Genomic DNA, 13,880 nt, shown 5'->3' with positions numbered 1-13,880 from the left:
AACGACCTGGGGAATAGTTACAGGGGAGAGGAGGGGGATGAATGAGCCAATTGTAAACTGGGGATTATTAGGTGACCGTGATGGTTGAGGGCCAGATTGGGAATTTAGCCAGGACACCGGGGTTAACACCCCTACTCTTACGATAAGTGCCATGGGATCTTTAATGACCTCAGAGAGTCAGGACACCCGTTTAACGTCCCATCCGAAAGACGGCACCCTACACAGAGCAGTGTCCCCAATCACTGCCCTGGGGAATTGGGATCTTTGTTTAGACCAGAGGAAAGAGTGCCTCCTAATGGCCCTCCAACACCACTTCCAGCAGCATCTGGTCTCCCATCCAGGGACTGACCAGGACCAACCCTGCTTAGCTTCAGAAGCAAGCCAGCAGTGGTATGCAGGGTGGTATGCTGCTGTGAGTTGTGGCAAGAAGGTTTGCTGTGTCTGTCAGCGTAGTGTCCAGAGCATGGAGGCGCTACCAGGAGACAGGCCAGTACATCAGGAGACGTGGAGGAGGCCGTAGGAGGGCAACAACCCAGCAGCAGGACCGCTACCTCCGCCTTTGTGCAAGGGAGAGCAGGAGGAGCACTGCCAGAGCCCTACAAAATGACCTCCAGCAGGCCACAAATGTGCATGTGTCTGCTCAAACGGTCAGAAACAGACTCCATGAGGGTGGTATGAGGGCCCGACATCCACAGGTGGGGGTTGTGCTTACAGCCCAACACCGTGCAGGACGTTTGGCATTTGCCAGAGAACACCAAGATTGGCAAATTCGCCACTGGCGCCCTGTGCTCTTCAAAGATAAAAGCAGGTTCACACTGAGCATGTGTGACAGACGTGACAGAGTCTGGAGACGCCGTGGAGAACGTTCTGCTGCCTGCAACATCCTCCAGCATGACCGGTTTGGCGGTGGGTCAGTCATGGTGTGGGGTGGCATTTCTTTGGGGGGCCGCACAGCCCTCCATGTGCTCGCCAGAGGTAGCCTGACTGCCATTAGGTACCGAGATGAGATCCTCAGACCCCTTGTGAGACCATATGCTGGTGCAGTTGGCCCTGGGTTCCTCCTAATGCAAGACAATGCTAGACCTCATATGGCTGGAGTGTGTCAGCAGTTCCTGCAAGAGGAAGGCATTGATGCTATGGACTGGCCCGCCCGTTCCCCAGACCTGAATCCAATTGAGCACATCTGGGACATCATGTCTCGCTCCATCCACCAACGCCACGTTGCACCACAGACTGTCCAGAAGTTGGCGGATGCTTTAGTCCAGGTCTGGGAGGAGATTCCTCAGGAGACCATCCGCCACCTCATCAGGAGCATGCCCAGGCGTTGTAGGGAGGTCATACAGGCACGTGGAGGCCACACACACTACTGAGCCTCATTTTGACTTGTTTTAAGGACATTACATCAAAGTTGGATCAGCCTGTAGTGTGGTTTTCCACTTTAATTTTGAGTGTGACTCCAAATCCAGACCTCCATGGGTTGATAAATTTGATTTCCATTGATCATTTTTGTGTGATTTTGTTGTCAGCACATTCAACTATGTAAAGAAAAAAAGTATTTAATAAGAATATTTCATTCATTCAGATCTAGGATGTGTTATTTTAGTGTTCCCTTTATTTTTTTGAGCAGTGTATTTGGCTAAGGTGTATGTAAACTTCCAACTTCAACTGTGCCTACACCTGTTGTATCTGGCGCATGTGACAATTTTCTTTTGATTTGATTATGTTTTGGTTTCTATCCCTCACTCTATCTCATCATGTATCCCTCTCTTTCTCTGTCCTCTGGCTGTGTAGCTGACCCTGGAGTTGAACCAGAGTTTTGTGAAGAACAATGATGGTTCTTATTCTCCGTTCCGCTGTCTCGAACCCCCCACCCCACTGAGGGCAGATCCCGTGCAGCAGTAGAATCCCCCCAGGGACACCCCAGGGACAAAATCACCCCAGGGACAAATTTGGTCCACGGGTCACCAGTTGGGGAACCCTGGTGCCTGATGTATGTGTGAGCTGGGCTAGTGAGTGTGTGATGTCATATGAACTGATTTCTTGCCACAGGACGGTGTACATGTACAGAGGATCAGAAGGACCCAGACATCCTGCCTCGCTGTCGCGTCGGAGAGCTCCGGCATCGCTTCCAGTATGAGCACCAGCACGGAAGACAGACGGAATACTGCGACGGAACGCCGGGACAAACCAGAGGGGGGGAGGGCAGAGAGGAGTCGTTACAAGTCATCATAAGGCTCCTCCCAACCCAAACCGACTGTAGAAACACTGCAGTTCACTGTCCCGTGAGATGTCACACTGGAGGATCTGTTAGTTAAAAGTTATGGAGTTATGGAAGTCTACAGGACTGTTTTATATCAGTGGTTGTTCAATCTTCCCCCATGTTACTCCATGTCCCTTCCAATGCAGCTACCATGGATTTGTGTTCATGTACGCTATTACGCGACTTCTGTGTATCAAATCAAATCGCAGGTGCTTGATAACATTAGCTACTGGTTGATTGCAGCTCACTCTGTATAGAGCTATAGAATCTGAATGGCATATCAAATCATTGGGATAAATCAACATGTATTTGAGGCTTATGTGTGTCTGAAGGGTTGTAAATGAATGACATCTGATTACCGTGTGTGTGTGTGTGTGTGTGTGTGTGTGTGTGTGTGTGTGTGTGTGTGTGTGTGTGTGTGTGTGTGTGTGTGTGTGTGTGTGTGTGTGTGTGTGTGTGTGTGTGTGTGTAATGAATAAGAACTTTCTGGTGTGTAGTTTCCCTTTTACACTGACGTGATTCAATGTCAAATATAATATTTATGTTTGTTGCCCGTACTTACAAAAAATGGAATGTGAGACCCAAGTCTGTTACTGCTATTTCTGTTCCATAGCACTCCTCCCTCCCCTTCTCTAGATCACTTATTTTGCTGTTAAAAAAAAAGAGGGTGCACACTTATTGTATCCTAGATGTTGCTTGTTTTTCAGCCAAAGTGTTGAGGTTACAGTTTTCGTCCACCAGGTGGCGACATTAGCTAACAGTTTCACTCCAGTGTTTCCACAAACTAGACTCGTGGCTACATAGGAGATAAATTAGGTTTAGCTTTATAGAAACGTAACTGTCCATTATTTAGCCATGGCTCCATCCCCTGAAGAACAGACAGCTCACTTTAATTACACACTCCTTCTCAGGATATTATCGTATCTTGGTCTTTCTACACTGAACAAAAATATAAACGCAACATGTAAAGTGTTGGCCCCATGTTTCATGAGCTGAAATAAAAGATCCCAGAGATGTCCCATACGCACAAAAAAATGTATTTCTCTCAAATGTTGCACACAAATCTGTTTACATCCCTGTAAGTGAGCATTTCTCCTTTGCCAAGATAATCCATTCACCTGTCAAGTGTCGCATGTCAAGAAGCTGATTAAACAATATGATCATTACACAGGTACACCTTGTGCTGGGGACAATAAAAGGCCATTCTAAAATGTGCAGTTTTGACCCACAACACAATGCCACATACTATATGCCTGAAGTTTTGAGGGAGTGTGCAATTGGCATGCTAAGTGCAGGAATTTCCACCAGAGTTGTTGCCAGATAATTAAATATTAATTTATCTACCATGAGCCGCCTCCACCCTCTTTTTAGAGATTTTGGCAGTACGTCCAGCTGGCCTCACAACCCACAGACCACGCCACCCGAGGACCTCCATACCCGGGTTCTTCACTTCTGGGATCGATCATCTGAGGAGTATTTCTGTCTGTAATGAAGCCCATGTGCGGGGTAAAACTCATTCTGATTGCCTGGACCTGGCTCCCGCATGGGTGGGCCTTCCCATTGCTGCGCCCTTGCCCAGTCATGAAATCCATAGATTAGGGCCTAATTTATTTATTTCAATTGACTAGTTTCCTTATATGAATTGTAACTAAGTAAAATCTTTGACATTTTTGCATTTATATTTTTGTTTAGTATATAAACTAGGGTACCAGTGAGCATTTATTGTTTGGACTGTTACAAAGTCATGAATAATAATGAGCCTTTTTTTTCACGTGAATACATTAAGATATAAAGGGCAAACATAGATACATTCAATATAATTCATGACTGGAATCAAAACCTATGTTTAAACCTTTTCTCATGCTAGGAGTCTTCACAGATTTGGCAAGAATCGTGTTACATAAAACACTACCTTACATTTATGATATTGCATGAGATTGCAAAACCGTATGCTTCTAACAGAAAGAGTAACTTTAACAAGATGAATCAAACAAAAGTCGACACTGTCGTCAACGAGGTTCTTCAATAATTATGCATAGTACTTGTTTGATGTGCATTTGATGTTTAGCTGTTTCGTTATGTGGGGAAATGATCGTGCAACATCAGCTGATTTAGGAAAGGGTTTTCTGAATGACGGTCAAGTGATGAAGAGCTGGTGTGATGCTGCATGTGATTGAGCAACAGACAAAGTGCGGGAATTCATGTGGATCTGGAGAATTGTCTATGTTACAGAGGTCAAGATATTTAGCCTATGTCGTGGACAACCATTATGTCAGAATTCCTTATTTTCAGAGTAAAAATGGAGCAAACGGGAATGTGAAAATTGCTTTATTTTTTTTATATTTTTTTATAGAAATACAACAAATAATAAATTGTTTGTTTTTCCTTTTTGCATAAAAAAACAAAAATAATAATTTGATATTTCGATTTACACATGTGGGTTAAATGTGGAATGCCTGTCATTGGTTAAGTGCACAGGCAACACTTCCTGTCCTTTCAAAGTAGGAGTTCACCCTTCTAACTCCATTCTATGAATCTTTGATCTATTAATTAATTGATTAATAGCTGCCCATACTGTGTCACAGTGCCAAGATAAAGTAACATCTCTTCATTTCTGCATTAGATTTAGCTTGTATTGACTTATCAATGAACTGCTATTACTGTAAATGGTTAGCTGACTGATATATCCTAGCTACCTAGCTAACCACTGGTAATCTTATTCAATAGAGCCATACAGCCCAAACAACTAGACTAGAGATATGTCCCTAGCTATAGTTAGTCAGTGGTTGCACATCTAACTCACTGGAATGAAGTAAGGGTGTGAATATTAGACATGTAAATATATCATTTGACTGTTAACAGCAGGTCTTCAGCGACCCAGAACTGTCGGATCATCTGACACAGTGCTGTGGGTGTGTCCAGGTTACACCTGTGCAAATCCATGTGTGTATAGCAATGGAATGAAACATCCGACCAATGGCTCGAGTCGAGCTGTAGTTCCACCCCACACCTGGAGGGTTGTGGGGTCCTGTCCGGAAGCAACCCCTAGCCCCTAGACACTTGTGGAGATCTGAAAGGATTGGACAGGTGTAAGCAATACCACCAAAATTCCACCAAGCCTATCAGAGGTTAAGGTGGAGCTCTCACCATTTCACCACCCATCAATCCCTCTCAGATCTACGCAAGTGTCTAGATTCTGGGCAGTAGAGGCTAGGGGTTGTTTCTGGGCAGGCTATGGGTATTATGGTAGCGCAGTCAGTCAGTCTGGCTCTGTCTGAACATTTTCAATGGCCAGTGCAGTTAAAAACATGATTTTTGCTGTTTTTTAAAATTATATATCCACTCACACACTATGAGGTACGGCCGGGACAATATTAGTATCGCAATGTTTTTTTCATGGCAAAAATTAAAACTATTTGGTCCTTTTAAAACCTGCTGTATGTGAAATATTGTGTGCTATAGTTTGGAAAATAAATAAATGTGACTCTTGATGACAACATAATGATGTTTGTTTCCAACAAACTGTTTTCCCAAAGAAGTTCAATTTGCTGAGTGTTTTGTTTCAAAACTGGTATCGTCCCGGCCCTACTATGAGGTCGAAATAACACTGAAATTGTGAAAATTATGATAATGCCCTTTTTGTGTAAGAAATAAATGCCTGGAATTTCAGCCTGTTCAGGTGTTCATGACATCACAATGTGATCTGTTAATAATAGACCAATGACTGTTCATCTGGGTAAGGGGGTGGGCTCTAAACCATCCTATCAGCCAATCAGGGCTGTGTATGTAAATATCATCAAATTTGTTCCCTAACGCCCACACAATCAGACTGAGCATTCAAAGGGCCAATAGGAGACTCACCTTGTTATCCAATGAGCTTTGAGAAGGAGGCGAGGAGAGAGGACATGAGGAATCAAGGAAATGCAATTGAAATTCTCCCCTTGTTTCCCCAATTCCTTACCTCCCTCTCAAAGCACATTGGGGGAGAGGAGTGAAGGTTCCTCCCCTCAGGCTACAATGCACTTTCAAGGAGAGGCGAGGAGTGGAGGAAACAAGGACAGAGGAAGCAAGAATCTGACGGCTAGTTTTCAGACACACACACACACACACACACACACACACACACACACACACACACACACACACACACACACACACACACACACACACACACACACACACACACACACACACACACACACACACACACACAAACAATGCTTGAAGAGTTGACTGATTATAATGATTGAATTATTGGTTATTAATATTGTCAATGATTTTGAAAAACAGAACACATTGTATTATATTTTTGTATCAACTATTAAAACATATAGAAATGATGTTGTTTATCTTTTTCATTCTTCAGGAAAGTTTAGCATGGCTATGAATAACAGAGAAGTTGACTAAAGCACAAAAAGACCTGGCACCTTGGCATGACAAAGACACATGTGGTGTCCATGCTTCTTGTGACATTTTGAATGACATGTAGATGTTTTGTTGCTGCTATACTTTTATTCCTGTAACTACACATGTGAGGCTACAAGAAAATCATATTTAAATGTATATCAAGCCATTTTGAAATGTTGTACCTGATGTCACACATTGGCCCCTTCATTCATAGAAAGACCCATCTACAGAAACTACAACCACACACAGTCACAAAATAATATCAACATTTGCATAAACTAACCAAATCAGCTAATGCTCCTTAGAGAACCCTATGACAAATTAGTACTGTACAGTGCAGGATGAGGACATTAGTGTGTGTGGGTGTCAGAAGATCAATGGCCCTATTCGTCCTCCCTCTCAGACCCCCAGGACACAACCTCCACAGGTGTTTCAAGTTTTATTAGTCGTATGTACAGGATACACATGGTATGAATGTATATGTGTGTGGATGAGTGTATATCTGTGTGGGTGTGTGCGGAGTGTCAGAGCAGGTGGTCAGTCCAGTTCAAGTGTTCAGAAGTCTGATGGCTTGTAGATAGAAATTGTCTCTGAGCCTGGTTGGTATCAGACCTCATGCTCCAATACTGTCTACCCGATGATAAGGGAGAGAACAGCTCTTGGCTGGGGTGTGTGGGTTCCTTGATGATGCTGTGGGCCTTCCTCGTGCACCATTTCGAGTACATGTCCTGGATGGGTGGGAGCGCGGTTGTCTTCACCACCTGCTGGAGGGCATTGCGGTCGTGGATGGAGCAATTCCGTCACCGGGCCGTGATGCAACCGGTCAGGACGCTCTCGACGGTGCAGCGGTAGTATTTGGATTCAGGGTAGCGTGACAAATTTCTTCCGCCACCTCAGGAAGTAAAGACGCTCTTGTGCCCTCTTGACAAGAGGTGTTGTTGGTCCATGTCAAGTCCTCGATGATGTGGACACAGAGGAACTTCAAACTGCACTGTCCCGTTGATGTGGATCGGGACATGTTCCCTCCTCGGCTTCCTGAAGTCAACAATCAATTCCTTTATTTTGTAGTGCAGAGTGTTAAATGTGTGCGTGTGACACTGACAGGCACAGAAATAAACTAAGGGAGAGAAGAGAGACATCTTGTTTGACATGAGCATGAAAGCAAGCTTGAAAGTTGGAGGAGGAGGAAGGAGAGGGCTTGAAAGTTGGAGGAGGAGGAGGAAGGAGAGGGCTTGAAAGAGGTCGACGACAGCTTCAATTGCCATTCCCAGAGAGAGAGAGAGAGAGAGAGAGAGAGAGAGAGAGAGAGAGAGAGAGAGAGAGAGAGAGAGAGAGAGAGAGAGAGAGAGAGAGAGAGAGAGAGAGAGAGAGAGAGAGAGAGAGAGAGAGAGAGAGAGAGAGAGAGAAAGAAAGAAAGAAAGAAAGAAAGAAAGAAAGAAAGAAAGAAAGAAAGAAAGAAAGAAAGAAAGAAAGAGAGAGAGAGAGGAAGGGAAAGTCGAGTTATAAAGAACATTGGTAGATTCAAATCTCAGGGTCACAAAGTGATTATTTTCAGAGTGTGTGTGTGTGCACTAGTGTGTATGTCCCATGATGATTGAATGGTGAGAAGTAGCCAGGAGCCAGCTCCCTGTGACAGTGTGTGTGTGGATGCGTGTGTGTATGCATATGTGTGTGTCTGTGTCTCCGTGTCCGTCAACACCAGACTAAAGACATACACTGAGACGACAGCTCTCTCTCTTAGCCTTGTCATTCTGAATTAGAGAGAAAACAAGAGTGTGAGCCAAGGCTATATAGTAAGCGGCTAAGAGTAAAAAAACTAAATATAATCCAAAAGGTACTCGCATTCAAACCATAAAGGAAGAACTTTCAGATGGTATAGAATATATATTATTTAATACATGCTTGACTTGTAAAGTTCTGGTGCAACGTGTGACAAGTGTTACACTTCTTCTGGACACTCCCTATAGGCCCTTCAGCTTAGTCCAATCCATGAGGTGGAGTGAGCTAGTGCACACATCAGACAGAGGAGTATTGAGACTATTGAGACTCACCTGCAGTCAAATTGAAGAACACTGAGACAATGAAGAGATCAGCAGATGTCAAGCAGCACTTCTCAGATGAGTCAATGGACCACTTAGCTACTAACCTCTGAGGTCTGACTGCCAATCTTTAAACCAGCCGACCAACCCATTCACATACCAATCGCCTGCCAATAGCTTCTACTCTCTCTCTCTCTCTCTCTCTCTTTCTCTCTCTCTCTCTCTCTCTCTCTCTCTCTCTCTCTCTCTCTCTCTCTCTCTCTCTCTCTCTCTCTCTCTCTCTCGCTCTCGCTCTCGCTCTCTCTCTCTCTCTCTCTTTAATGTTAGGGGTGAAGGAGGGTTGCGGTGGGTTCATTGGAGACAGTTTAGGTTATTGTCCTGTTGAAAGGTGAATTTGTCTCCCATTGTCTGTTGGAAAGCATACCGAACCAGGTTTTCCTCTAGGATTTTGCTTGTGATTAGTTCTATTGCGTTTCTTTTTATCCCAAAAACCTCCCTAGCCCTTGCCGATGACAAGCATACCCATAACCTGATGCAGCCACCACCATGCTTGAAAATATGATGAGTGGTACTCAGTGATGTGTTGGATTTGTCCCAAACATAACGCTTTGTGTTCAGGATATATAAGTTAATTTCTTTGCCACATTTTCTGCAGTTTTACTTTAGTGCCTTATTGCAAACAGGATGCATGTTTTGGATTTAAAAAAATTATCTACAGGATTCCTTCTTTTTACTCTATCATTTAGGTTAGCATTGTGGAGTAACTAAAATGTTGTTGATCCATCCTCAGTTTTCTCCTACAGCCACTGTAAACTCTGTACGTCTTTTAAAGTCACCATTGGCCTTGTGAAATCCCTGAGCAGTGTCCTTCCTCTCCAGCAACTATGTTAGGAAGGATGTCTGTACCTCTATAGTGATTGGGTGTATTGATACACCATCCAAAGTGTAATTAATAACTTCACTATGCTCAAAGGGATATTCAACGTCTACTTTTTTTTACCCATCTACCAATAGGTGCTCTTCTTTACGAGGCATTGGAAAACCTCCCTGGTGTTTGTGGTTGAATCTGTGTTTGAGGGTTCTTACAGATAATTGTATGTGTGGGGTACAGAGATGTGGTCATCCTTTAAAAATCATGTTAAACACTATTATTGCCCGCAACTTATTATGTAACTTGTTTAGCAGACGTCTACTCCTGAACTTAGGCTTGCCATGACAAAGGGGTTGAATACTTGACTCAAGACATTTCAGCTTTTCATTTTTTAATTCATTTGTAAAAGATTCTAAGAACATAATTCCACATGATGGGGCATTGTGTGTAGGCCCGTGAAATTATTAACATTTTTAATTCAGGCTGCAACACAACAAAATGCAGAAAAAGTCAAGCAGTGTGACAATATGCCATTCAGCAGACACTTTTATCCAAAGCAACTTGCTTGCATACATTTTACGTACGGGTGGGCCTAGGAAGTGAACCCACTACCCTTGCGTTACAAGTGTCATGCTTTACCAACTGAGCTACAGTGGATCACAAAGAACTAAGGCAAAAAGAAAGGTAAAAAATAATGATATTCAATCATTTATTTGGTTGCGGTGTACTATCATAAGGACCAGTAGTATCCCAGTGAGCTTCACATCAGAGCCAGTTCTTCTCCTGTAATATTTTCTCATTCATCCCTCTCAGGTGTTTAGTCCAGTGTACAGTAGCAGCCTATAGAAGGTCATGAAGCCATGCTTTGTCTCATTCTGTTCAGCCAAGCTAATTTACTAATAGCGTTTAAGTGAATCACATCATAAATTAAGACAATGAAAAGCCTCCGCCTGGAAATGATGTCAGCAGGAACACGTTGGTGTTTAATTGTACTGGAGGTCGGGAGGTTAAAGACATTCATAAAAGGTGCGCACACACACACACACACACACACACACACACACACACACACACACACACACACACACACACACACACACACACACACACACACACACACACACACACACACACACACACACACACACACACACACACACACACACACACACACACACACACACACACACACACACACACATACATACATACACAGTGCAGTGTTGAGTGGCTGGGCTGAGTGGGGCCGTCAGCAAATCCATCAGAGAGTAGGGCAGAGTAGTCGGTAGCCTGAGGATACATGGGCCAATTAGGGTCATAAATAATAATGGGATTGACTGACTGAGAGAGACTGGCAGGATGACTAATGAGCTTCGCTCTCTGCTCATTTACATGTCTGTGTGGAGATCATCAGACCGCTTTAACGTCAACTATATTTCCAATGCAGTTATTAGAGAAAATGAACTTGTACTTGAATCAATACTAACCCTAACTGTTGTCCTCCTAGTTCACCCTCTATCCACTCTCCTCCGTGTCAACACAGGGAACACAACATGTACAAAGATTAAACGATTTATTTATTTTATTTTATTTATTTAACCTTTATTTAACCAGGTAGGCAAATTGAGAACACGTTCTCATTTACAATTGCGACCTGGCCAAGATAAAGCAAAGCAGTTCGACACATACAACAACACATAGTTACACATGGAGTAAAACAAACATATAGTCAATGATACAGTGAAAAAAAATAAGTCTATATACAATGTGAGCAAGTGAGGTGAGATAAGGGAGGTGAAGGCAAACAAATATATGTATAAATAAATAAAAATATAAAAAGGCCATGGTGGCGAAGTAAATACAACACAGCAAGTAAAATAAAAACTAAAAACACTGGAATGGTTGGTTTGCAGTGGAAGAAAGCGCAAAGTAGAGACAGAAATAATGGGGTGCAAAGGAGCAAAATAAATAAATAAATACAGTAGGTAAAGAGGTAGTTGTTTGGGCTAAATTATAGATGGGCTATGTACAGGTGCAGTAATCTATGAGCTGCTCTGACAGCTGGTGCTTAAAGCTAGTGAGGGAGAGAAGTGTTTCCAGTTTCAGAGATTTTTGTAGTTCGTTCCAGTCATTGGCAGCAGAGAACTGGAAGGAGAGGCGGCCAAAGGAAGAATTGGTTTTGGGGGTGACCAGAGAGATAAACCTGCTGGAGCGCGTGCTACAGGTAGGTGTTGCTATGGTGACCAGCGAGCTGAGATAAGGGGGGACTTTACCTAGCAGGGTCTTGTAGATGACCTGGAACCAGTGGGTTTGGCGACGAGTATGAAGCGAGGGCCAGCCAACGAGAGTGTACAGGTCGCAGTGGTGGGTAGTATATGGGGCTTTGGTGACAAAACGGATGGCACTGTGATAGACTGCATCCAATTTATTGAGTAGGGTTTTGGAGGCTATTTTGTAAATGACATCACCGAAGTCGAGGATTGGTAGGATGGTCAGTTTTACAAGGGTATGTTTGGCAGCATGAGTGAAGGATGCTTTGTTGCGGAATAGGAAGCCAATTCTAGATTTAACTTTGGATTGGAGATGTTTGATGTGAGTCTGGAAGGAGAGTTTACAGTCTAACCAGACACCTAGGTATTTGTAGTTGTCCACATATTCTAAGTCAGAGCCGTCCAGAGTAGTGATGTTGGACAGGCGGGCAGGTGCAGGCAGCGATCGGTTGAAGAGCATGCATTTAGTTTTACTTGTATTTAAGAGCAATTGGAGGCCACGGAAGGAGAGTTGTATGGCATTGAAGCTAGCCTGGAGGGTTGTTAACACGGTGTCAAAAGAAGGGCCAGAAGTATACAGAATAGTGTCGTCTGCGTAGAGGTGGATCAGAGAATCACCAGCAGCAAGAGCGACATCATTGATGTATACAGAGAAGAGAGTCGGTCCAAGAATTGAACCCTGTGGCACCCCCATGGAGACTGCCAGAGGCCCGGACAACAGACCCTCCGATTTGACACACTGAACTCGATCAGAGAAGTAGTTGGTGAACCAGGCGAGGCAATCATTAGAGAAACCAAGGCTGTCGAGTCTGCCGATGAGGATGTGGTGATTGACAGAGTCAAAAGCCTTGGCCAGGTCAATGAATACGGCTGCACAGTATTGTTTCCTATCGATGGCGGTTAAGATATCGTTTATGATCTTGAGCGTGGCTGAGGTGCACCCATGACCAGCTCTGAAACCAGATTGCATAGTGGAGAAGGTATGGTGGGATTCGAAATGGTCGGTAATCTGTTTGTTGACTTGGCTTTCGAAGACCTTAGAAAGGCAGGGTAGGATAGATATAGGTCTGTAGCTGTTAGGGTCAAGAGTGTCCCCCCCTTTGAAGAGGGGGATAACCGCAGCTGCTTTCCAATCTTTGGGAATCTCAGACGACACGAAAGAGAGGTTGAAAAGGCTAGTAATAGGGGTGGCAACAATTTCAGCAGATAGTTTTAGAAAGAAAGGGTCCAGATTATCTAGCCCGGCTGATTTGTAAGGGTCCAGATTTTGCAGCTCTTTTAGAACATCAGCTGACTGTATTTGGGAGAAAGAGAAATGGGGAAGGCTTGGGCGAGTAGCAGAGGGGAGGGCAGTGCTGTTGTCCGGGGTAGGGGTAGCCAGGTGGAAAGCATGGCCAGCCGTAGAAAAATGCTTATTGAAATTCTCAATTATAGTGGATTTGTCGGTGGTGACAGTGTTTCCTATCTTCAGAGCAGTTGGAAGCTGGGAGGAGGTGTTCTTATTCTCCATGGACTTTACAGTGTCCCAGAACTTTTTTGAATTTGTGTTGCAGGAAGCAAATTTCTGCTTGAAAAAGCTAGCCTTGGCTTTTCTAACTGCCTGTGTATACTGGTTTCTAGCTTCCCTGAAAAGTTGCATATCACGGGGGCTGTTCGATGCTAATGCAGAACGCCATAGGATGTTTTTCTGTTGGTTAAGGGCAGTCAGGTCAGGAGAGAACCAAGGGCTATATCTGTTCCTGGTTCTAAATTTCTTGAATGGGGCATGCTTATTCAAGATGGTGAGGAAGGCATTTTAAAAAAATGTCCAGGCATCCTCTACTGACGGGATGAGATCAATATCCTTCCAGGATACCTCGGCCAGGTCGATTAGAAAGGCCTGCTCGCTGAAGTGTTTCAGGGAGCGTTTGACAGTGATGAGTGGAGGTCGTTTGACCGCTGACCCATTACGGATGCAGGCAATGAGGCAGTGATCGCTGAGATCTTGGTTGAAAACAGCAGAGGTGTATTTGGAGGGCAAGTTTGTTAGGATG

At 43.9% G+C, this 13,880-nt stretch overlaps 1 pseudogene; it reads left to right on the top strand.

Annotated features, from left to right (window-relative positions):
* Positions 1–13,880, top strand: part of LOC139551691 (uncharacterized protein C2orf42-like) — a 36,169-nt pseudogene that overhangs the window by 7,835 nt on the left and 14,454 nt on the right.

The sequence above is a fragment of the Salvelinus alpinus genome, chromosome 24 (assembly GCF_045679555.1).
Source record: "Salvelinus alpinus chromosome 24, SLU_Salpinus.1, whole genome shotgun sequence".
Taxonomy (NCBI): domain Eukaryota; kingdom Metazoa; phylum Chordata; class Actinopteri; order Salmoniformes; family Salmonidae; genus Salvelinus; species Salvelinus alpinus.
The sequence above is the reverse complement of the archived record's forward strand: the minus strand, read 5'-3'. Positions and strand labels throughout refer to the sequence as shown.